Consider the following 24,767-nt stretch of genomic DNA (forward strand, 5'->3'; position numbering starts at 1 on the left):
TTTACATAGTGAAACCCAATATCTAAGTTACATTTTTTTTTAAACCAGTGTGGGTGGCACTGGGAGCAGGTGGGTAAAGTGTCTTGCCCAAGGACACAACGGCAGTGACTAGGATGGCGGAAGCGGGGATCGAACCTGGAACCCTCAAGTTGCTGGCACGGCCACTCTACCAACCGAGTTATACGTCTATATTAGGGATGTCCCGATCCGATATTTGGATCGGATCGGCCGCCGATATTTGCCAAAAAATGTGTATCGGCAAGGCATGGGAAAATTCCGATCCAGATCCAGTTTTTAAAAAAACTCCGGTCCGTGTTTTCCAACGCACCGATTTAAATAATACATTCCACTTTTCTGCTGCTCCCTAATTTTCGTTCCGCATTTTCCAGCACACCTTCAACACATCCACAGGTCTGTGGATTCTCACGCAGTTGCTTTTAGCTGCTGGCATTACACGACAGGCTCTTCTCACTCTTTCCTGTGTCTCCCTCTCACAGACAGCAAGCGCACCTTCTTACATACGTCACATACTGTCACGTCATACGTCACATACGTATACGTCCTCCCCGAGCAGAGAGGTAGCAGCATGGCTAACGTTAGCTGTGATGCTAGCGCAGCCGTGCGACCCACGTTCCCTCTAAGGTGCGCGCCTGTGCGCATAGCAATTATATGCCACGCACAAAATCAAATAAGCGCATAACAATTTTCGACACACGGACACGACAGAGAAAACAGTTTTCGTCATCATTGTTCAAATATTGTGACATCTGTCGAGACGCTTATCCCCATTCGGTGCCACACGTCCACACCATCAAAATGCCCAGACAAAAATTTCCACATCAACACCTTTTGAAAAAATTAGTGATTTTTTTAGTTGTGATTTCCTTCTCTGCATAAAAGTTTAAAAGTAGCATATATTAATGCAGTATGAAGAAGAATGTTTTAATGTAGACATGCAAGCCTTAAAATAAAATTTTGAAAATCAAGACTACATTTCCTGCAAATTGGTGCATTTCTACCCTATATTTTAACTTTAGATTTATTCTCATATCAAACTCTTTTAGCTGTCTTTTTGACACTTACGTCCGGCGCCCCCCTCCACACCCTGGATTATAAATAATGTAAATAATTCAATGTGATTATCTTGTGTGATGACTGTATTATGATGATAGTATATATCTGATAGTATATATCTGTATCATGAATCAATTTAAGTGGACCCCGACTTAAACAAGTTGAAAAACTTATTGGGGTGTTACCATTTAGTGGTCAATTGTACGGAATATGTACTTCACTGTGCAACCTACTAATAAAAGTCTCAATCAATCAATCAAAACACATAGAATCATCATACTGCTGTGATTATATGCATCAAGTGTTCATTCAAGGCTAAGGCAAAATATCGAGATATATATCGTGTATCGCAATATGGCCTTAAAATATCGCAATATTAAAAAAAGGCCATATCGCCCAGCCCTAGTTCAATGATGCCATTTCTGTTTGTCATGTATAATTTTTTTCTATTTTGTGTTTATCCTTGAATAAACAGGTCAGTTTCTTGTTACCAACCATTGTGTATTATTCAAACTCCCCTAATTCAGCTGGCTAGTTGTTATCAAGAGTACTAAAACCCTTTTCAACATGATTCTGACAACTAAGTAGGCTAAATAACTTTAAACTTTAATACATCAGTATCGGTCAGCATCGGTATCGGTCAGTATCGTTATCGGATCGAAAGTGCAAAAACCTGGATCGGGACATCCCAAGTCTATATGACCCATTTGTAAATAAATGGGACAAAACTTAATAAGAAGCAACACAACAATGTTATGATGTTGCCCATAGAAACAGTGCTTAAAGGGGACCTACGATGGTTCCAATCTACAATTACCATTCCTCCTTGTGGTCTAGACCAGTGTTTCTCAAATAGTGGGTCAGGACCCCCTGGAGGTGTGGGAGAAGTGTCGGGAGGTGCAAGCAACAGGGAAGATGTGCAGTTCTGTGTCTACATTGTAGTATTGTGATGTGAATTACATTTATATAGCGCTTTTTCTCAAGTGACTCAAAGCGCTTTACATAGTGAAACCCAATATCTAAGTTACATTTAAACCAGTGTGGGTGGCACTGGGAGCAGGTGGGTAAAATGTATTGCCCAAGGACACAACGGCAGTGACTAGGATGGCGGAAGCGAGGATCGAACCTGCAACCCTCAAGTTGCTGGCACGGCCGCTCTACCAACCGAGCTATACCGCCCCATTTCCCGTTAGAACGATACACAAACCTAAAGTTGGGGGGCAGCAGTGCTAAATCCAACAAATAGGCCACCTGTTCTACTCAGTAGAAGTAGTACGTACAAAACCCAAAACCAGTGAAGTTGTGTAAATGGTAAATAAAAAGAGAATACAATGATTTGCAAATCCTTTTCAACCTATATTCAATTGAATAGACTGCAAAGACAAGATACTTAACGTTCGATCTGGAAAACGTTGTTATTTTTTGCAAATATTAGCTCATTTGGAATTTGATGCCTGCAACATGTTTCAAATAATCTGGCACGACTGGCAAAAAAGACTGAGAAAGTTGAGGAATGCTCATCAAAGACTATCCCACAGGTGAACAGGCTCATTGGGAACAGGTGGGTGCCATGGTTGGGTATAAAAGCAGCTTCCATGAAATGCTCAGTCATTCACAAACAAGGACGGGGCGAGGGTCACCACTTTGTCAACAAATGTGTGAGCAAATTGTCGAACAGTTTAAGAACAACATTTATCAAAGAGCTATTGCAAGGAATTTAGGGATTTCACCATCTACGGTCCGTAATATCATCAAAAGTTCAGAGAATCTGGAGAAATCACTGCACGTAAGCGGCAATGCCCGTGATCTTCGATCCCTCAGGCGGTACTGCATCAAAAACCGACATTAGTGTGTAAAGGATATCACCACATGAGCTCAGGAACACTTCAGAAAACCACTGTCAGTAACAGCAGTTTGTCGCTACATCTGTAAGTGCAAGTTAAAACTCTCCTATGCAAGGCGAAAACCGTTTATCAACAACACCCAGAAACGCCATCGGCTTCGCTGGGCCTGAGCTCATCTAAGATGGACTGATACTAAGTGGAAAAGTGTTCTGTGGTCTGACAAGTCCACATTTCAAATAGTTTTTGGAAACCGTGAACGTCGTGTCCTCCGGACCAAAGAGGAAAAGAACCATCCGGACTGTTATAGGGGCATAGTTCAAAAGCCAGCATGTGTGATGGTATAGGGGTGTATTAGTGCCCAATGCATGGGTAACTTACACATCTGTGAAGGCACCATTAATGCTGAAAGGTACATACAGGTTTTGGAGCAACATATGTTGCCATCCAAGCAACGTTATCGTGGACGCCCCTGCTTATTTCAGCAAGCCATGTGTTACAACAGCGTGGCTTCGTAGTAAAAGAGTGCGGGTACTAGACTGGCCTGCCTGTAGTCCAGACCTGTCTCCCATTGAAAATGTGTGGCGCATTATGAAGCCTAAAATAGCACAACGGAGACCCCCGGACTGTTGAACAACTTAAGCTGTACATCAAGCAAGAATGGGAAAGAATTCCACCTGAAAAGCTTCAAAATTGTGTCTCCTCAGTTGTCAGTGTTGTTAAAAGGAAAGGCCATGTAACACAGTGGTAAAAATGCCCCTGTGACAACTTTTTTGCAACGTGTTGCTGCCATTAAATTCTAAATTAATGATTATTTAAAAAAAAAAAAAAAAGTCTAAGTTCGAATGTTAAGTATCTTGTCTTTGCAGTCTCTTCAATTGAATATAAGTTGAAAAGGATTTGCAAATCATTGTTTTCTGTTTTTATTTAGCATTTACAGAGCGTGACAACTTCACTGCTTTTGGGTTTTGTACACAGGAATACATGTAAAGTGCTAACAGGAATTTCTGTCCTCCAGAGGAGCAGTGACAGCAAACTATGAGAAGGACTGGTCTTGATAACATGTATTGGATATGTTTTGGTGTACATTTTGCGTACCTTTTGCTCCAGAGTCACAGTTAAAAGCCGTTGTTTGTGTATGCCTGCAAACAATTCATGGAGGCGTTCCCAGATTGCAAGTGAAAACGTCCACGCCCCACTATCTCCAAAAGTATCAGAATGTATCTTTTGAAAATGTACACTGTTACATATATAAGACAATTAACGCAGGTATTTTTTTTAAATCACAAATAAACTTAATAAACAATATAGCTAGGGATGTCCGATAATGGCTTTTTGCCGATATCCGATATTCCGATATTGTCCAACTCTTTAATTACCGATACCGTTTTCAACCGATACCGATATCAACCGATGTATACAGTCATGGAATTAGCACATTATTATGCCTAATTTGGACAACCAGGTATGGTGAAGATAAGGTACTTTAAAAAAATAAAAATAAATAAAAAATAAGATCAATAAATTAAAAACGCGACCCCGATGGGAATAAGCGGTAGAAAATGGATGGTTGGATGGAAATTAAAAACATTTTCTTGAATAAAAAATAAAGTAAAACAATATAAAAACAGTTACATAGAAACTAGTAAAATGAGTCAAATTAACTGTTAAAGGTTAGTACTATTAGTGGACCAGCAGCACGCACAATCATGTGTGCTTACGGACTGTATCCCTTGCAGACTGTATTGATATATATTGATATATAATGTAGGAACCAGAATATTAATAACAGAAAGAAACAACCCTTTTGTGTGAATGAGTGTAAATAGGGGAGGGAGGTTTTTTGGGTTGGTGCACTAATTGTAAGTGTATCTTGTGTTTTTTATGTTGATTTAATACCAAAAAAAAAAAAAAAGGATACTGATAATAAAAAAAACGATACCAATAATTTCCAATATTACATTTTAACACCATTTATCGGCCGATAATATCGGACATCTCTAAATATAGCCTATAGAATTGCTAGTCACAATATCAGGTACCCATTCTCAGACCAACATAGAGCTACAAAAAAAGCCAGCCTTTATCTTGCTGCGTGTCGCATGACAGTTAAACAATATCGTGCGCATGCCACGATTCGATGGAAATAATACTGTATCCTACTAGGGATGTCCGATAATGGCTTTTTGCCGATATCCGATATTCCGATATTGTCCAACTCTTTAATAACCGATAGTGATATCAACCGATACCGATATCAACCGATACTGACATAAACAGTCGTGGAATTAACACATTATTATGCCTAATTTGGACAACCAGGTATGGTGAAGATAAGGTCCTTCTTAAAATATTAATACAATAAAATAAGATAAATAAATTAAAAACATTTTCTTGAATAAAAAAGAAAGTAAAACAATATAAAAACAGTTACATAGAAACTAGTAACTAATGAAAATGAGTAAAATTAACTGTTAAAGGTTAGTACTATTAGTGGACCAGCAGCACGCACAATCATGTGTGCTTACGGACTGTATCCCTTGCAGACTGTATTGATATATATTGATATATAATGTAGGAACCAGAATATTAATAACAGAAAGAAACAACCCTGTTGAGTGAATGAGTGTGAATGAGTGTAAATGGGGGAGGGAGGTTTTTTGGGTTGGTGTACTAATTGTATGTGTATCTTGTGTTTTTTATGTTGATTTAATAAAAAAAAAATAAAAAATTTAAAAAAAGATACCGATAATAAAAAAAACCTGATACCGATAATTTCCGATATTACATTTTAAAGCATTTATCGGCCGACATCCCTATATCCTACCTTTTCTTGTGATACCTCAAAACAAGCCATCTTTGTTGTCTGAGTTTGGCGGCTAATCCGGCTTCGTGTTTACTGGTCCATGTTGAGAAAACAGTCTTGTGTAAAGTGTTTTGGATAAATAAACACTTTTGTATTTATTTCATAGACAAGGAGGAAAGAAGGAAAAACAGTAGGGGCTCCAGGCATTGGCAAAAAAATTCAACTAGAGGGCAGAGCAGAGAACATGTACTAGAAATACCCACATAAGTACATCCCTCAATGTGTGACATCACAAATGGTCCAGTGTAAAAAATAAAACAAAAAACTCCAAAACACAGCTTTCAAAAACTGCGTGTAAGCTCCAATTGCTTCAACCTTATGAATTGATACTTTGTCATTGTTTAAGTATCCAACATTGTAACAACATTTCAGAAAAGCGGTAAATAATTATGGGTCCCCTTTTAAAATGACATACTGTAGTTTCAATTGACTCTTCAGACACGATGAAAGTCTTCAAATATACACCCAATGTTGCTAGAAGGATTATATGTCCTTGTGATATACAAATCCCAAAAGCAGTGAAGTTGTCACATTGTGTAAATGGTAAACAAAAACAGAATACAATGATTTGCAAATCCTTTTCAATTTATATTTAATTGAATAGACTGCAAAGACAAGATACTTAATGTTCCAACTGGGAAACTTCATTTTTTTTTTGCAAATAATCATGAACTTAGAATTTAATGGCAGCAACACATTGCAAAAAAGTTGTCACAGGGGCATTTTTACCACTGTGTTACATGGCCTTTCCTTTTAACAACACTCAGTAAACGTTTGGGAACTGAGGAGACACATTTTTTAAGCTTTTCAGGTGGAATTCTTTCCCATTCTTGCTTGATGTACAGCTTAAGTTGTTCAACAGTCCATTGGGGTATTTTAGGCTTCATATTGCACCACACATTTTCAATAGGAGACAGGTCTGGACTACAGGCAGGCCAGTCTAGTACTCGCACTCTTTTACTATGAAGCCACGCTGTTGTAACACGTGGCTTGGCATTGTCTTGCTGAAATAAGCAGGGGCGTCCATGATAACGTAGCTTGGATGGCAACATATGTTGCTCCAAAACCTGTATGTACCTTTCAGCATTAATGGTGCCTTCACAGATGTGTAAGTTACCCATGCCTTGGGCACTAATACACCCCCATACCATCACACATGCTGGCTATTCAACTTTGCACCTAGAACAGTCCGGATGGTTCTTTTCCTCTTTGGTCTGGAGGACACAACGTTCACGGTTTCCAAAAACAATTTGAAATGTGGACTCGTCAGACCACAGAACACTTTTCCACTTTGCATAAGTCCATCTTAGATGAGCTCGGGCCCAACAAAACCGGCGGTGTTTGTGGGTGTTGTTTATAAATGGTTTTCGCCTTGCATAGGAGTTTTAACTTGCACTTACAGATGTAGCGACAAACTAGTTACTGTCAGTAGTTTTCTGAAGTGTTCCTGAGCCCAAGTGGTGATATCCTTTACACACTGATGTCGCTTTTTGATGCAGTACAGCCTGAGGGATCAAAGGTCACGGACATTCAATGTTACATGCAGTGATTTCTCCAGACTCTCTGAACCTTTTGATGATATTATGGACTGTAGATGGTGAAATCGCTAAATTCCTTGCAATAGCTCGTTGAGAAAGGTTGTTCTTAAATTGTTCGACAATTTGCTCAGGCATTTGTTGACAAAGTGGTGACCCTCGCCCCATCCTTGTTTGTGAATGACTGAGCATTCCATGGAAGCTGCTTTTATACCCAATCATGGCACCCACCTGTTCCCAATTAGCCTGTTCACCTGTGGGATGTTTCCAAATAAGTGTTTGACGAGCATTCCTCAACTTTCTCAGTCTTTTTTGCCAATTGTGCCAGTTTTTTTGAAACATGGTGCAGCCATCAAATTCCAAATGAGAGACCCCCGGACTGTTGAACAACTTAAGCTGTACATCAAGCAAAAAAAGAAAGAATTCCACCTGAAAGCTTCAAAATTGTGTCTCCTCAGTTCCCAAACGTTTACTGAGTGTTGTTAAAAGGAAAGGCCATGTAACACAGTGGTAAAAATGCCCCCGTGACAACCTTTTTGCAAAGTGTTGCTGCCATTAAATTCTAAGTTAATGATTATATGCAAAAAAAAAACTAGTTTCTCAGTTCGAATGTTAAGTATCATGTCTTTGCAGTCTATTCAATTGAATATAAGTTGAAAAGGATTTGCAAATCATTGTATTCTCTTTTTTTTTTTTACCATTTACACAACGTGACAACTTCACTGCTTTTGGATTTTGTACAATCACAATAATAAAGATACAGTGCGTCATTTATGTCTACTTATAAATAATTTTGTATATGATTCTAGCATTGTAGTGGCTAGCAAGTGTATGTCCTTATATAAACACAAATATTAATGTCATGTAATTAATGAGGAGAAACTAGGGAATCCGTGAATTCCCACCACCTTTTCCCGTCATCCTGCTGCTCCTCCTCCTCCTACTCGAGGAGAGCAGTTCTGCTCTGCAACTAACCGTGCTATTTTTGGTCCTTTGTGCTACTTGCTGTTTAAAGACGCAGTTGCAGTTGTTGGCGCATCGCACACAAAGCGTGCATGCATGCAAGTGCACGGGGGCAATATTATGCGTCTCAGGCGGCGTGTGTTGATCTTCGCTGACATGCTCGTGGGCCATGCGGGGTGGAGTATCCCAGTGGAGGTGGAGTGTGCAGGATGCCGACTAAAGGCTCTTTTTAAAGTGAAGTGTAACATCGACGCACAAACGGCCCCATCGTCTTTGCATCGTCTCACCCTCACTCAGGCCAATAGTTCCATTTCTTGACATCCCTTTCCTTCCCTTTGCTCCATTACCAGCAACGTCAAACGTAACACCATTGGACACCCTTCTACATGGCATTGCTTCTGTGTCACTGAGTCATGCAGCTTCTAGCCTCGATTTGCTGCTGCAATAAATGTCACTGCTCTAATGTAGACTATTGTCTCCTTGTAAATAACAGCAGAAGAAATGGTCTTAGTCAGGGGCTTGGGCTCTCTCTATCCCCCCTCGGATGTGTGCACTGCAAAAACTGAAATCTAAGTAAGATTAAATATCTCAAATAAGGGTGATATTTGCTTATTTTCTGTCTGATAAGATAATTCTTCTCACTAAGCAGATTTTATGTTAGAGTGTTTTACTTGTTTTATGTGTGTTGGTCCTAAATGATCTCAGTAAGATATTACAGCTTGTAGCTGAGATTTGATGACCTATATTGAGTAAAACATGCTTCAAACTAGAATATCAACTGTTGCAAAGCTGTGTATAAAACTGCTTTTTCAAAGTAGTAATCTCTTATTTCAAGCATGAACAAAAAAAAATCATGACTTTGACACAATTGTGTCTCGTAATTAAAACAGATGACAGCGAAATGGACTTTGCGGTTTTATTTTCAATGAAACAAGAGAAAATACGTACTCATATAGTAGTACAGTTGGCACAGTACAGTAAACTGACAGTTGATATTTAAACATTTAACATGTGACAAACTATTTTGAACAGAAATATTTCATGCACATTCAGGTAAATTATTCAAATTTACAATAATAAAAATGTGATTTTATATATATATATATATATATATATATATATATATATATATATATATATATCATGAACTTAGAATTTAATGGCAGCAACACATTGCAAAAAAGTTGTCACAAGTGCATTTTTACCACTGTGTTACATGGCCTTTCCTTTTAACAACACTCAGTAAACGTTTGGGAACTGAGTAGACACATTTTTATAGCTTTTCAGGTGGAATTATTTCCCATTCTTGCTTGAAAAGAAGGATATTATATATATCTATACATCTATACATCTATATCTATCTATATATATATATATATATATATATATATATATATATATATATATATATATATATATATATATATCTATATCTATATATATACATATATATATATATATATATATATATATATATATATATAAAATCCTCTCGCACTAATTGACTGAAAGAACACGCACTTGGCGCGATGATGTCATGTTATCGATGGGAAAATGCATTTTTAGACAATATGATTTGCCTGAGCGGCTAGTAGACCCCGAGAGTAACAAGCGGTTGCCTTGTTGCCTTTCCATTAAGATAAATAAACTAGTTTTTAGTATAAGTTTGCTGTTTTCAAGAAATGTAATGCCGGGCGATATCATTATGTCAAGATAATGGCACTAGCATTTACATTTAAGAATATTTTTCAACATATTGAGAAAAAAGGTCTCATTTTTTTTTTTCAATCAAGAAAAGTGCTCTTGTTATTAGTGAGAATATACTTATTTTAAGGTTTTTTTGGGTTCATTGAGGTTAGCTAATTTTACTTGTTTTGGAATGTCTTGACAAGCCAAATTTTCTTGTTCTATTGGCAGATAATTTTCCTTAGTTCAAGTAAAATACCCCTCATTTTTGTATTCCCCCCCCCCCCTTGTTTTTGAACACTGACTTTTTGCAGTGTGGGGGTTTTAATCATGAAGTATGTGAATCATTAAGTATGACTCGAGGGTTTGCAGTATTTGCCTGACAGGGACAAGGGGAGAAATACACACTGGAAAGACATTTGGAAGAATGGAGGAAATAATATGTTTTTTTTTACTCCAGGGGTCGGCAACCCAAAACGTTGAAAGAGCCATATTGGGCCACAAATACAAAAAAAGTAATCGGTCTGGAGCGGCAAAAAAATTAAAAGACTTATATAAGTGTTATAATGAAGGCAACACATGATGTAAGTGGCTAATTAGCTATATTAGCCTACTATCAAAATGACTATTGCAGCTGCCCACATGACATGAATTTTTAATACTGGGTTTAGCTAGCTTTTTTATCTTATGTTGTATTTTTCCTTTGTATAATGTTTGGTAATGCATGTATTCTTTGTATTTTTATTTTGTATGCTCCTATATGGATCCCAGGAAGACTAGCAGTCGCCTTGGCGTCAGCTAATGGGGATCCATTCAATAAACAATAAACTATGTGTCGCAAATTTTCGTTGACAGAAATGTTGAAATGTAGTATTTATTCTACACATTTTTACAACAATGGAAAACATTATAGAAATGCAGGCTTTTCAGAAGGTGAGATAACTCCTGGAAATGACTGTCTTTTAATGACCAAAGGTATAGATGTGTGTCCAAGTTAAAGGAAACGACATGGATTTATTACAATCTTTGCAAGATGGGTAAAGTTTGCTGTGGTCTGGAACAACATCGCACACAAACAACTATCATAAATGCAGCCAATCTGACACACAGATAACATGAAACATGGAAAAATAAACTAAATAGACAGAGGACATAAGTAAAGGAAATTAAATGAGCTCAAATATACCTACAAACGAGGCATAATGATGCAATATGTCCATACAGCTAGCCTAAATAGCATGTTCGCATCGATTAGCTTGCAGTCATGCCCTGACCAAATATGCCTGATTAGCACTCCCACAAGCCAATAACATCAACAAAGTTCACCTTTGTGCATTCATGCACAGCATAAAACGCTTGGTGGACAAAATGAGACAAAGAAGGAGTGGCATAAAACACGTCTTTCTGTGGCAGCGTCGGAGAAAGTTGTACATGTGAACAAACTGTTGCGTCACAGTCCACACTATGGTGAGTTCAAGGGCTGCTGAAATTAGTAGGACAAAACGGCGCTCGCCAAATAGTGTCATCAGTAAAGCATACACACAAATATATTAAACAGTGGTAGTTCTAACAATTAGGAAGTCATGGTCATGTTTGTCCTCCTACAGAAACCATAATAAAAAAACAACAACATATTTTTCACCCCATTTTTTTGCCATTTTCATACATTTTTGAAAAAGCTCCAGGGAGCCACCACGGCGCCACTAAAGAGCCACATGTGACCCCCGCTCCAGCGGTACTCAGACTTCCCATTTTGTTCACTTTTGCTTCATATTGTGTTTTGATTTCTATTAAGGATCCCCATTAGCTGGTTGCCACAAAAACCCAATAGTCTTCCCTGGGGTCCACAAACTCAATACAATTACAAACCCCGTTTCCATATGAGTTGGGAAATTGTATTAGATGTAAATATAAACGGAATACAATGATTTGCAAATCCTTTTCAACCCATATTCAATTGAATGCACTACAAAGACAACATATTTGATGTTCAAACTCATAAACTTTATTTTTTTTTTTGCAAATAATAATTAACTTAGAATTTCATGGCTGCAACACGTGCCAAAGTAGTTGGGAAAGGGCATGTTCACCACTGTGTTACATGGCCTTTCCTTTTAACAACACTCAGTAAACGTTTGGGAACTGAGGAGACACATTTTTTAAGCTTCTCTGGTGGAATTCTTTCCCATTCTTGCTTGATGTACAGCTTAAGTTGTTCAACAGTCCGGGGGTCTCCGTTGTGGTATTTTAGGCTTCATTTTCAATGGGAGACAGGTCTGGACTACAGGCAGGCCAGTCTAGTACCCGCACTCTTTTACTATGAAGCCACGTTGATGTAACACGTGGCTTGGCATTGTCTTGCTGAAATAAGCAGGGGCGTCCATGGTAACGTTGCTTGGATGGCAACATATGTTCCTCCAAAACCGGTATGTACCTTTCAGCATTAATGGCGCCTTCACAGATGTGTAAGTTACCCATGTCTTGGGCACTAATACACCTCCATACCATCACAGATGCTGGCTTTTCAACTTTGCGCCTATAACAATCCGGACGGTTCTTTTCCTCTTTGGTCCGGAGGACACGACGTCCACAGTTTCCAAAAACAATTTGAAATGTGGACTCGTCAGACCACAGAACACTTTTCCATTTTGTATCAGTCCATCTTAGATGAGCTCAGGCCCAGCGAAGCCGACGGCGTTTCTGGGTGTTGTTGATAAACGGTTTTCGCCTTGCATAGGAGAGTTTTAACTTGCACTTACAGATGTAGCGACCAACTGTAGTTACTGACAGTGGGTTTCTGAAGTGTTCCTGAGACCATATGGTGATATCCTTTACACACTGATGTCGCTTGTTGATGCAGTACAGCCTGAGGAATCGAAGGTCACGGGCTTAGCTGCTTACGTGCAGTGATTTCTCCAGATTCTCTGAACCCTTTGATGATATTACGGACCGTAGATGGTGAAATCCCTAAATTCCTTGCAATAGCTGGTTGAGAAAGGTGTTTCTTAAACTGTTCAACAATTTGCTCATGCATTTGTTGACAAAGTGGTGACCCTCGCCCCATCCTTGATTGTGAATGACTGCGCATTTCATGGAATCTACTTTTATACCCAATCATGGCACCCACCTGTTCCCAATTTGCCTGTTCACCTGTGGGATGTTCCAAATAAGTGTTTGATGAGCATTCCTCAACTTTATCAGTATTTATTGCCACCTTTCCCAACTTCTTTGTCACGTGTTGATGGCATCGAATTTAAAAGTTAATGATTATTTGCAAAAAAAAAAAAGTTTATCAGTTTGAACATCAAATATGTTGTCTTTGTAGCATATTCAACTGAATATGGGTTGAAAATGATTTGCAAATCACTGTATTCCATTTATATTTACATCTAACACAATTTCCCAACTCATATGGAAACGGGGTTTGTAGAATGTGATATATAACAGGATAATGCATACATTTATGACTAATACTAATCAAATATCATCCCAGGCGCCATGAATCATTCATTCAAAGACATCTTTTGGCATAAAATTGCCAAGATTTGGTTAACAAAAAAAAGTCATTGCTGCTAATAAAACGTCTACCTAAGTCATTGACCATTTGTCTAATGTCGTGTTGTCCCGATACCGATATTTTGTATGTATTTAGATACCTTTCGGTACTTTTCTAAATAAAGGGGACAGCAAAAAAATGGCATTATTTGCTTTATTTTAACAAAAGATCTTACGGTATATTAAACATATGTTTATTATTGCAATTTAGTTCTTAAATAAAATAGTGAACATACGAGACAACTTGTCTTTTAGTAGTAAGTAAACAAAAAAAGACTCCTAATTAGTCTGACATATGCAGTAACATATTGTGTCATTTATCTACCTATTATTTTGTCAACATTATTAAGGACAAACTGTAAAAATGAATTATTAATCTACTTGTTCATTTACTGTTAATATCTGCTTATTTTCTCTTTTAACATGTTCTATCTACACTTCTGTTAAAATGTAATAATCACTTATTCTTCTCTTCTTTGATACTTTACATTAGTTTTGGGTGATACCACACATTTAGGTATCGATCCGATACCAAGTAGTTACAGGATCAAACATTGGTCATATTCAAAGAGTTTATAAGGAGAATATAAAAAAAAAAAAAAACGAAAGAAGATTTTGTAATGCTAAAAAATATCAATGTAATCATAGTAGCATCGACTAGATATGCTCCTGTACTTGGTATCATTACAGTGGATGTCAGGTGTAGATCCACCCATGACATTTGTTTACATTGTGACGCCGGTGAACTATTGTACCCTCCTACTGTGTGTGCTGAAGCATGTTTAGCTATTCCTTGTCCTGCAGTGATAATGATACTTGTAAGAAACGTACTTTATTTGTTGCCATGGAGACGAGGATTAGTGATTTAGAAGTAGCTAAATTATTATTATTAGCCACTAGCTAGCTAGCCATGTCTTAAAGCACCTCTTCCTGAGGGTGTTTCAGTGTTATAACTTCAAATTTATCTTTACTTTTTAAACCAAAATGCGTCCGTTCTCCCTTTTCTGTCTACACACTGTGTCTGCTTGTAAGTACTCTGTGTGTGCGCGCTGCTCGTAAAACCAGCAATGTCACGACGTGACCACGACGGGGGGTCCCGGGGGGAGGGGACCGGTACTTTTCAGAGGCGGCATAGTACCAAATATAATCCATTAGTATCGCGGCACTTTACTAATAGCGGTATACCGTACAACTTTAGGCTAATGTTGAGGAAACTTTTAAGAGTAAATGTATCCATGTATGCTAAGATCTCTCCCACAGCCTATAGAGGGCGCCACCTGTGGCGTCGTCATGTATTCCCGTCAAGCTCCTGAGTGGAGACTGATGGGAAGGAAGAAGAGGAGGAGAGTGCAGGGGGGTAAACAGCGGTTCATCCACGTTTTGGGTTACACCTCAGCTCATTGTCCAGGTGCGCTGGTCTCAGGTGTCGACCACTTGGCACGGGCGCTCTTTACACAGCAACCCGGGCCCCCGAGCCTCCTCCAGCGCCTTCCATGAGCTGGGTAAACAATAATGCTTCATTCTTCCGCGCCTCTTTCATATGCCATCAAGGCACATTGACGCAATATGACACTGTTTTTTTTCTAGACTTATTTTTGGCTCGCTTTTTTTTCCTCTCTCTAAATTCATCCTCTTGGAATTCATGCAAGTGTACGTTTGTGTCTTGAGTGTAATGGCGAGGCCTTTGGACGGGAATAATCTGGTTACTATGACCTCCTGAGAGTGATGTCACATCATGTTTGTGAGTGGGACAGTCATTGGCCTGGTGGTCATACCTTTACCTGTCACACTGATCCCGGATCAGCCTCAGGTTTCTCCCAATGATTGCGTAAAGAAGACATCTTGCCACATTACTATTGGATGTGTTGTTATCAGTGGTGTGGAGTCAGGGCCAGCGAGGCCTTCTCTGCTGGCCTAACATAACCAGAAATCATGATCTTAATTAAAAATACAATTATTTTTTCATTCACTTTCCCTAAATATGTAAAAGTATTCATATTCTCTTCATGTCATATTATGCTCCTTCCAGTGCTGTTGTTTTTACTTTTAGTTTGTATCCAATCAGAATTCAGCTGGCTTATGTTGCCATGCTGTACCAAATCTGCCAGAGGCCTTCAGAACCAACAACTGTAAGTGCACTGTAAGTGAACGGGCACATACAGTTGATAGACAATTGCCATAGCCAATCAGATCAGGAGTTGTTGTCAGTAAGGCCTTCTAGATGGCCTCACGTTGAACGTGACATTTACGCGTCCTGTGATTGGATACTCATCGGGACCGTTAGCGCAGTGTTTTTCAACCACTGTGCCGTGGCACACTAGTGTGCCGTGAGATACAGTCTGGTGTGCCGTGGGAGATTATCTAATTTCACCTATTTGGGTTAAAAATATTTTTTGCAAACCAGTAATTATAGTCTGCAAATGATGTATTGTTGTTGAGTGTCGGTGCTGTCTAGAGCTCGGCAGAGTAACCGTGTAATACTCTTCCATATCAGTAGGTGGCAGCATGTAGCTAATTGTTTTGTAGATGTCGGAAACAGCGGGAGGCAGTGTGCAGGTAAAAAGGTGTCTAATGCTTAAACCAAAAATAAACACAAGGTGAGTGCCCCTAAGAAAAGGCACTGAAGCTTAGGGAAGGTTATGCAGAACAAAACTAAAACTGAACTGGCTGCAAAGTAAACAAAAACAGAATGCTGGACGACAGCAAAGATTTACTGTGGAGCAAAGACGGCGTCCACAATGTACATCCGAACATGACATGACAATCAACAATGTCCCCACGAAGAAGGATAAAAACAACTGAAATATTCTTGATTGCTAAAACAAAGTAGATGCGGTAAATATCGCTAAAAGGAAGACATTAAACTGCTACAGGAAAATACCAAAAAAAGAGAAAAAGCCATTAAAATAGGAGCGCAAGACAAGAAGTAAAACACTACACACAGGAAAACAGCAATCAACTCCAAATAAGTCACGGCGTGATGTGACAGGTGGTGACAGTACACCTACTTTGAGACAAGAGCTATAGTGATGCATGTTTGGTTATGCTTTAAAGTCATATCCAACAATTGCGCCAACGACTTTTTACTGTCAATTGAGTTTCGTTTTTTAATGATTTATGCTGGTGGTGTGGCGTCGCATTTTTCCAACGCAAAAAATGTGCCTTGGCTCAAAAAAGGTTGAAAAACACTGCGTTAGCGGATGAATTTGAGAACACATACAGTTGATAGACAGTTGCGATAGCCAATCAGATCAGAAGTTGTTGACAGTAGCCTATCTAGGTAGCCTGATGTTAACGAGACTGTGACTGGATACTCACTTGACATTCCAAAGTGAGTATCCATTCACAATCTTCAATTTAGCAGGAAGCGGGAAGTGTTGCGTCGTAGCCATACCGGGCTCGCAGAGAAGGAGAACAAAACGTTGATTAGGTGTCAGATACATATTTGCAAGGCCATTTTCAAGAAGGATATTTAAAGAGAAACTACATCTTAAAGTTAAAGTTAAAGTACCAATGATTGTCAAACACACACTAGGTGTGGCGAAATTATTCTCTGCATTTGACCCATCACCCTTGATCACACCCTGGGAGGTGAGGGGAGCAGTGAGCAGCAGCGGTAGCCACGCCCGGGAATCATTTTTGGTGATTCAACCCCCAATTCCAACCCTTGTGAGACGATGTCGGCCAACCCCGGAAGCTAGCTCGGCTGTTCCGGCAATGAAATGGGGAAATGCTCGCCACTTCCACTCGAATAAGCCGACCACGAGGGGTACCACTGGCTTATACGGCGTCGAATAGGTCCTACTAATTGTGAGTTCAAATATTTTATTTTTTCACTTGTAACATGTTTTTTGCTATTTTAATTTTGACAGTACCACATAAGATATGTTTTAATTGCTGATGCGTTTTAATTTATTTTTTAAATGCGCCAGAAAATAACCCGTTTTGTACACTGTTTATGTGTTTCAATGCTCAGTAGGGTGTAAATGTGTTCCTGTATAGTATTTCTCCAGCAATTAAAGTTAAAGTTAAAGTACCAATGATTGTCACACACACACACGAGGTGTGTTGAAATTATCCTCTGCATTTGACCCATCACCCTTGATCACAACATTGTAACAAATGTTACAATGTTGTTCCAGACCACAGCAAAAGTTACAATGTTGTTCCAGACCACAGCAAACGTTACCCAGCTTGCAAAGATTGTAATAAATCCATTAGAAGAAGACAGCCTGTCCTTTTCTTTAACTTGGACACACACATCTATACCTTTGGAAGTTTTAAGCCAGTCATTTCCAGGAGTTATCTCACCTTCTGAGACACTAACTTAAAGTTTTGCCTTCATTATAACACTTACATAAGACTTTTAACTTTTTGCAGCTCCAGACAGATTAGTTTTTTGTATTTTTGGTCCAAAATGGCTCTTTCAACATGTTGGGTTGCAGACCCCTGGTATAATGATTATAAATCATTGAGGATATCTTTACTTTTTGTACTTTAAAGTTAAAAGTTAAAGTTAAAGTATCAATGATTGTCACACACACACACTAGGTGCCGTGAGATTATCCTTTTGGAGGTGAGGGGAGCAGTGAGCAGCAGCGTTGGCCACGCCCGGGAATCATTTTTGGTGATTTAACCCCCAATTCCAACCCTTGATGCTGAGTGCCAAGCAGGGAGGTAATGGGTACCATTTTTATAGTCAATGGTCATGTGGTGACATCAATGATGGTATTTTGAGAGGTCATCATTGAAGTCGGACATCAGTGAAGGCCTAGGTGGGTAAAGCATGGCCCGCCACTGTTATTAAGAATATTTATGGTTTTGGTTTTATTTGTTTTGGACGTGTTTAAACCTCTAAAGGCTTAGTGGCCACATGCGTGGACAGCACCTTTTAGCTCTTATTTCCAAAATTGTGTACACTACTGAATTTTAGTCTTATGGTCGCGTATGTGGACACTTATACTGCCATCTGGTGGTGTCAGAAGAGTATAACATACAATGGAATTTGGGGGAAAAAAAGGGTAAAAATAAGAATTAGCATGTCACTAAACATGAAGTACACGTTTGTGTACTTATGGTCTAAGTACATCATATCAAAAGATGATTCTTAGATTTTATTCTAATTAGGGTCCAATAAGCCCAAATAACAAAGAGAAAAAAGAAAAAAAAAAGCATGTAAACAAACAGCTTGGGTCTTAAGGTTATTAACATGGTGATGAACATTACGTTTGCAATAGTACAATTCAATGTATCCAAAAAAAGAGTAGGAAGAAGCAGAGCTTAGTCTCATGCTCAGCATTTACTGACAATGTATTCCCTTCCTGTGTTTTAAATATAGCACTTTATAACGGGAAGAGAAAAGAAAAAAGAACAACACTTACTTAATTACTCAATTACCACTGTAATATAACAAGTTAATTAATGTGTTTAATCACAAAAAAATATTGCATTAATCATGTACAGTATATACGCAGATTGTCCGCACCATTTTTTCCGGCCCTACATGCTCCTTGACCTTAACCGTGGATGGTTAGCTGGAAGGCAAATAAATGACGTGCATTCAAGTAAAACATTTTAAATAACATTCCTGGATGACATTGTGACTATAAATGTCTATTTGTGGCCAAAAATGGGTCTCTTTTTAAATATAATTTTAGTTATGCTGGATAGTAATGATTAATCATGAGATTCATGATTAATTTACATTTAAATTTAATCTGATTTAAAGCAATATATACAAACAATATATAAACATATACATACATACATACACATACATACATACATACATACATACATACATACATACATATATATATATATATATATATATATATATAAACATATATAAATATATAATTTGACAGCATTAGTTTAAGTTATTCAGTAAACTAGTACATTATACATAAATAAACACATTAAAAAAAATAAATAGAAAAATAAATAAAGAGATGAAAGATTTATGAATAAAAAATACATGGGTATATACAAACCCCAAAACCAGTGAAGTTGTCACGTTGTGTAAATGGTAAATAAAAAAAGAATACAATGATTTTCAATTGAATAGACTGCAAAGACAAGGTACTTAACATTCGAACTGGAAAACTTTGTTATTTTTTGCAAATATTAGCTCATTTGGAATTTGATGCCTGCAAAAAAGACTGATAAAGTTGAGGAATGCTCATCAAAGACTCATTTGGAACATCCCACAGGTGAACAGGCTCATTGGGAACAGGTGGGTGCCATGATTGGGTATAAAAGCAGCTTACATGAAATGCTCAGTCATTCACAAACAAGGATGGGGAGAGGGTCACCACTTTGTCAACAAATGCGTGAGCAAATTGTTGAACAGTTTAAGAACAACATTTCTCAACGCGCTGTTGCAAGGAATTTCGGAATTTCACCATCTACGGTCTGTAATATCATCAAAAGGTTCAGAGAATCTGGAGAAATCACTGCACGTAAGCGATGATATTACGGACCTTGGATCCTTCAGGCGGTACTGCATCAAAAAGCGACATCAGTGTGTAAAGGATATTACCACATGAGCTCAGGAACACATAACAAAACCACTGTCAGTAACTACAGTTCATTGCTATCTAAAAGTGCAAGGTAAAACTCTAATATGCAAAGCCAAAGCCATTTATCAACAACACCCAGAAACGCCGCCGGCTTCGCTGGGCCCGAGCTTATCTAAGATGGACTGATGCAAAGTAGAAAAGTGTTCTGTGGTCTGACGAGTCCACATTTCAAATTGTTTTTGGAAACTGTGGACATCCGGACTGTTATAGGGGCATAGTTGAAAAGCCAGCATCTGTGATGGTATGGGGGTGTATTAGTGCCCAAGGCATGGGTAACTTACACATCTGTGAAGGCACCATTAATGCTGAAAGGTACATACAGGTTTTGGAGCAACATATGTTGCCATCCAAGCAACGTTATCATGGACGCCCCTGCTCATTTCAGCAAGACAATGCCAAGCCACGTGTTACAACAGTGTGGTTTCGTAGTAAAATTGTGCAGGTACTCGACTGGCCTGCCTGTAGTCCAGACCTGTCTCCCATTGAAAATGTGGGGCGCATAATGAAGCCTAAAATATCACAACTGAGACCCCGTGACTGTTGAACAACTTAAGCTGTACATCAAGCAAGAATGGGAAAGATTTCCACCTGAAAAGCTTCAAAAATGTGTCTAATCAGTTCCCAAACCTTTACTGAGTGTTTTTAAAAGGAAAGGCCATGTAACACAGTGGTAAAAATGCCTTTTTTGTAATGTGTTCCTGCCATTCAATTCTAAGTTAATGATTATTTACAAAATAAATGAAGTTTCTCAGTGTGAACATTAAATATCTTGTCTTTGCAGTCTATTCAATTGAATATAATTTGCTAATCATCGTATTCTCTTTTTATTCGCCATTCACACAACGTGCCAACTTCACTGATTTTGTCAAAACGGAAAGAAAGAATCCATTTAGTCAGTACTTTATTGATGCATATTATCTACCAGGCGTTGGCGGGCCACATAAAATGACGTGGCGGGCCCAGATCTGGCCCCCCGGGGCCTTGAGTTTAACACGTGCGATATAGACTGAGCAATGCTGACACGACGTGCTGTTTTTGCCAATGGGAGCCATGTTTACATAGTCAACAACCATCTGAATAGCGGGAGCCCGGGGGTCTCGAGGCAAACTTGACAAGTACGTTGTTTTAGTCCTTTTTGAAGCACAAAGTACATGTGATAGTCCCCATCAGTTCTTACTTAACAACAATGCAAAGTGGTTGAATGGCTACTAACCAGATTAGCGGGGCCCGATGTATAGTGCATATAATACAGTCACTGGGAGAATATCAGAGTGTGGCTGTTGAGGAAAGGGATTAGAGTGCTGGCCAGTCCCCCGGGAGCTAATCCCTCGGAGAGACGTAGCGGTGGAGGGCGAGACTGTGACTAACTTGGACTAGTGGGAGCTCGCAATGGTGCGACAACACTGAAGGGGTCATGTCTCAGCCTTTTGGGACTGGACTATTTCATAGAAATTAGAGATGTCCGATAATATCGGCCTGCCGATATTATCGGCCGATAAATGGTTTAAAATGTAATATCGGAAATTATCGGTATGGTTTTTTAAAAATTTTTAAAAATTTTATTTATTTTTTTCATTAAATCAACATAAAAAAACACAAGATAGACTTACAATTAGTGCACCAACCCAAAAAACCTCCCTCCCCCATTTACACTCATTGACACAAAAGGGTTGTTTCTTTCTGTTATTAATATTCTGGTTCCTACATTATATATCAATATAGATCAATACAGTCTCAGCCTTTTGGGACTGGACTATTTCATAGAAATTAGAGATGTCCGATAACATCGGCCTGCCGATATTATCGGCCGATAAATGCGTTAAAATATAATATCGAAAATGATCGGTTTCGGGGTTTTTTATTATCGGTATCGTTTTTAATTTTTTTTATTAAATCAACATAAAAAACACAAGACACACTTACAATTTGTGCACCAACCCAAAAGACCTTCCTCCCCCATTTACACTCATTGACACTCATTCACACAAAAGGGTTGTTTCTTTCTGTTATTAATATTCTGGTTCCTACATTATATATCAATATATATCAATACAGTCTGCAAGGGATACAGTCCGTAAGCACACATGATTGTGCGTGCTGCTGGTCCACTAATACAGTGTTTTTCAACCACTGTGCCGCGGCACACTAGTGTGCCATGAGTTACAGTCTGGTGTGCCGTGGGAGATTATCTAAATTCACCTATTTGGGTTAAAAAAGTATATTTTGCAAACCAGTAATTATAGTCTGCAAATGATGTGTTGTTGTTGAGTGTCGGTGTTGACTAGAGATAGGCAGAGTAACCGTGTAATACTCTTCCATATCAGTAGGTGGCAGCCGGTTGCTAATTGCTTTGTAGATGTCGGAAACAGCGGGAGGCAGTTTGAAGGTAAAACGGTGTCTAATGCTTAAACCAAAAATAAACAAACAGGTGAGTGCCCCTAAGAAAAGGCATTGAAGCTTAGGGAAGGCTATGCAGAACGAAACTAAAACTGACCTGGCTACAAAGTAAACAAAAACAGAATGCTGGACGACAGCAAAGACTTACTGTGGAGCAAAGACGGCGTCCACAATGTACATCCGAACATGACATGACAATCAACAATGTCCCCACAAAGAAGGATAAATGATTTGCAAATTCTTTTCAACTTATATTCAATAGCATAGACTGCAAAGACAAGATACTTAACGTTCGAACTGGTAAACTTTGTTATTTTTTGCAAATATTAGCTCATTTGGAATTTGATGGCTGCACCATGTTTCAAAAAAGCTGGCACAAGTAGCAAAAAAGACTTGTCAAACACTTATTTGGAACATCCCACAGGTGAACAGGCTAATTGGGAACAGGTGGGTGCCATGATTGGGTATAAAAGCAGCTTCCATGAAATGCTCAGTCATTCACAAACAAGGATGGGGCGAGGGTCACCACTTTGTTAACAAATGTGTGAGCAAATTGTTTAAGAACAACATTTCTCAACCAGCTAATGCAAGGAATTTAGGGATTTCACCATCTACGGTCTGTAATATCATTAAAAGGTTCAGAGAATCTGGAGAAACCACTGCACGTAAGCAGCAAGGCTGAAAACCAACATTGCATGCCAGTGACCTTGGATCCCTCAGGCGGTACTGCGTCAAAAACCGACATCAGTGTGTAAAGGATATCACCACATGGGCTCAGGAACACTTCAGAAAACCACTGTCAGTAACTACAGTTTGTCGCTACATCTGTAAGTGCAAGTTAAAACTCTACTATGCAAAGCCAAAGCCATTTATCAACAACACCCAGAAACGCCTTCATCTTCCCTGGGCCCGAGCTCATCTAAGATGGACTGATGCAAAGTGGAAAAGTGTTCTGTGGTCTGACGAGTCCACATTTCAAATTGTTTTTGGAAACTGTGCATAGCATAGACTGGAACAAAGAGGAAAAGAACCATCCGGATTGTTATAAGCGCAAAGTTGAAAAGCCAGCATCTGTGATGGTATGGGGGTGTATTAGTGCCCAAGACATGGGTAACTTACACATCTGTGAAGGCACCATTAATGCTGAAAGGTACATACAGGTTTTGGAGCAACATAACGTTACCATGGACGCCCCTGCTTATTTCAGCAAGACAATGCCAAGCCACGTGTTACAACAGTGTGGCTTTATAGTAAAAGAGTGCGGGTACTAGACTGGCCTGCCTGTAGTCCAGACCTGTCTCCCATTGAAAATGTGTGGCACATAATGAAGCCTAAAATAACACAACGGAGACCCCCGTACTGTTGAACAACTTAAGCTGTACATCAAGCAAGAATGGGAAAGAATTCCACCTGAGAAGCTTAAAAAATGTGTCTCCTCAGTTCCCAAACGTTTGCTGAGTGTTGTTTAAAGGAAAGGCCATGTAACACAGTGGTGAACATGCCCTTTCCCAACTACTTTGGCACGTGTTGCAGCCATGAAATTCTAAGTTAATTATTATTTGCAAAAAAAAAAAAAGTTTATGAGTTGGAACATCAAATATCTTGTCTTTGTAGTGCATTCAACTGAATATGGGTTGAAAATGATTTGCAAATTATTGTATTCCGTTTATATTTACATCTAACACAATTTTCCAACTCATATGGAAACGGGGTTTGTAAATCTGTACAGCAGATTTGTGCATCTACAATATGATTTGCCTGAGTGGCTGGATGAAAAAAAATGAACATACTTATTGTATAATGATTTAGTTTGTGAGTAGATTGTACTCCATATTGAGTGTTCATAGAGATCAAATCAAAGTGAAATACTGGGTGTCACCGTCCTTGCAGAGTACAAGCAATTACAAGACAAGGCTGTGTTTTGGCGTCTGCTCATATTCAGTGGTGACGAGTACAGTGCAGTGCAGTGAGTGACTATGCAGCCTTGTTGTGTGTGCGTGTGCGTGCACATGGAGGCTGGACATCAGGACGTGCTGGCGCTGGGGCGAGCGAACCCACACTCTCCGTCGCACACAAACACATGTACACATCGCTACAGAGCAACAATGACCCCATTCTCACAAAGCAGCCCAAGACAGAAAAGAGAGCATGGCTGACAGCGGCAGGAATCGCTGCATGGCTGAGGAGGAGGGGTGCTGGGGAGGCAGCCATGGGCGACCGTAGGCAGGGAATGAGAGTCCAGGGATGGATGCGAGCAAGCGAGAGGCAG

General features: G+C 39.0%; 2 protein-coding genes across 2 annotated transcripts in view; one reads left to right on the top strand and one right to left on the bottom strand.

Annotated features, from left to right (window-relative positions):
* The window catches only part of sipa1l3 (signal-induced proliferation-associated 1 like 3), a 310,964-nt gene that overhangs the window by 216,407 nt on the left and 69,790 nt on the right, over positions 1-24,767 (bottom strand). The window lies entirely within an intron of this gene.
* Positions 1-24,767, top strand: part of map3k10 (mitogen-activated protein kinase kinase kinase 10) — a 111,610-nt gene that overhangs the window by 2,364 nt on the left and 84,479 nt on the right. The gene's annotated exons all lie outside the window — the stretch shown is intronic.

Source organism: Nerophis lumbriciformis, linkage group LG17 (assembly GCF_033978685.3).
Source record: "Nerophis lumbriciformis linkage group LG17, RoL_Nlum_v2.1, whole genome shotgun sequence".
NCBI classification, from domain to species: domain Eukaryota; kingdom Metazoa; phylum Chordata; class Actinopteri; order Syngnathiformes; family Syngnathidae; genus Nerophis; species Nerophis lumbriciformis.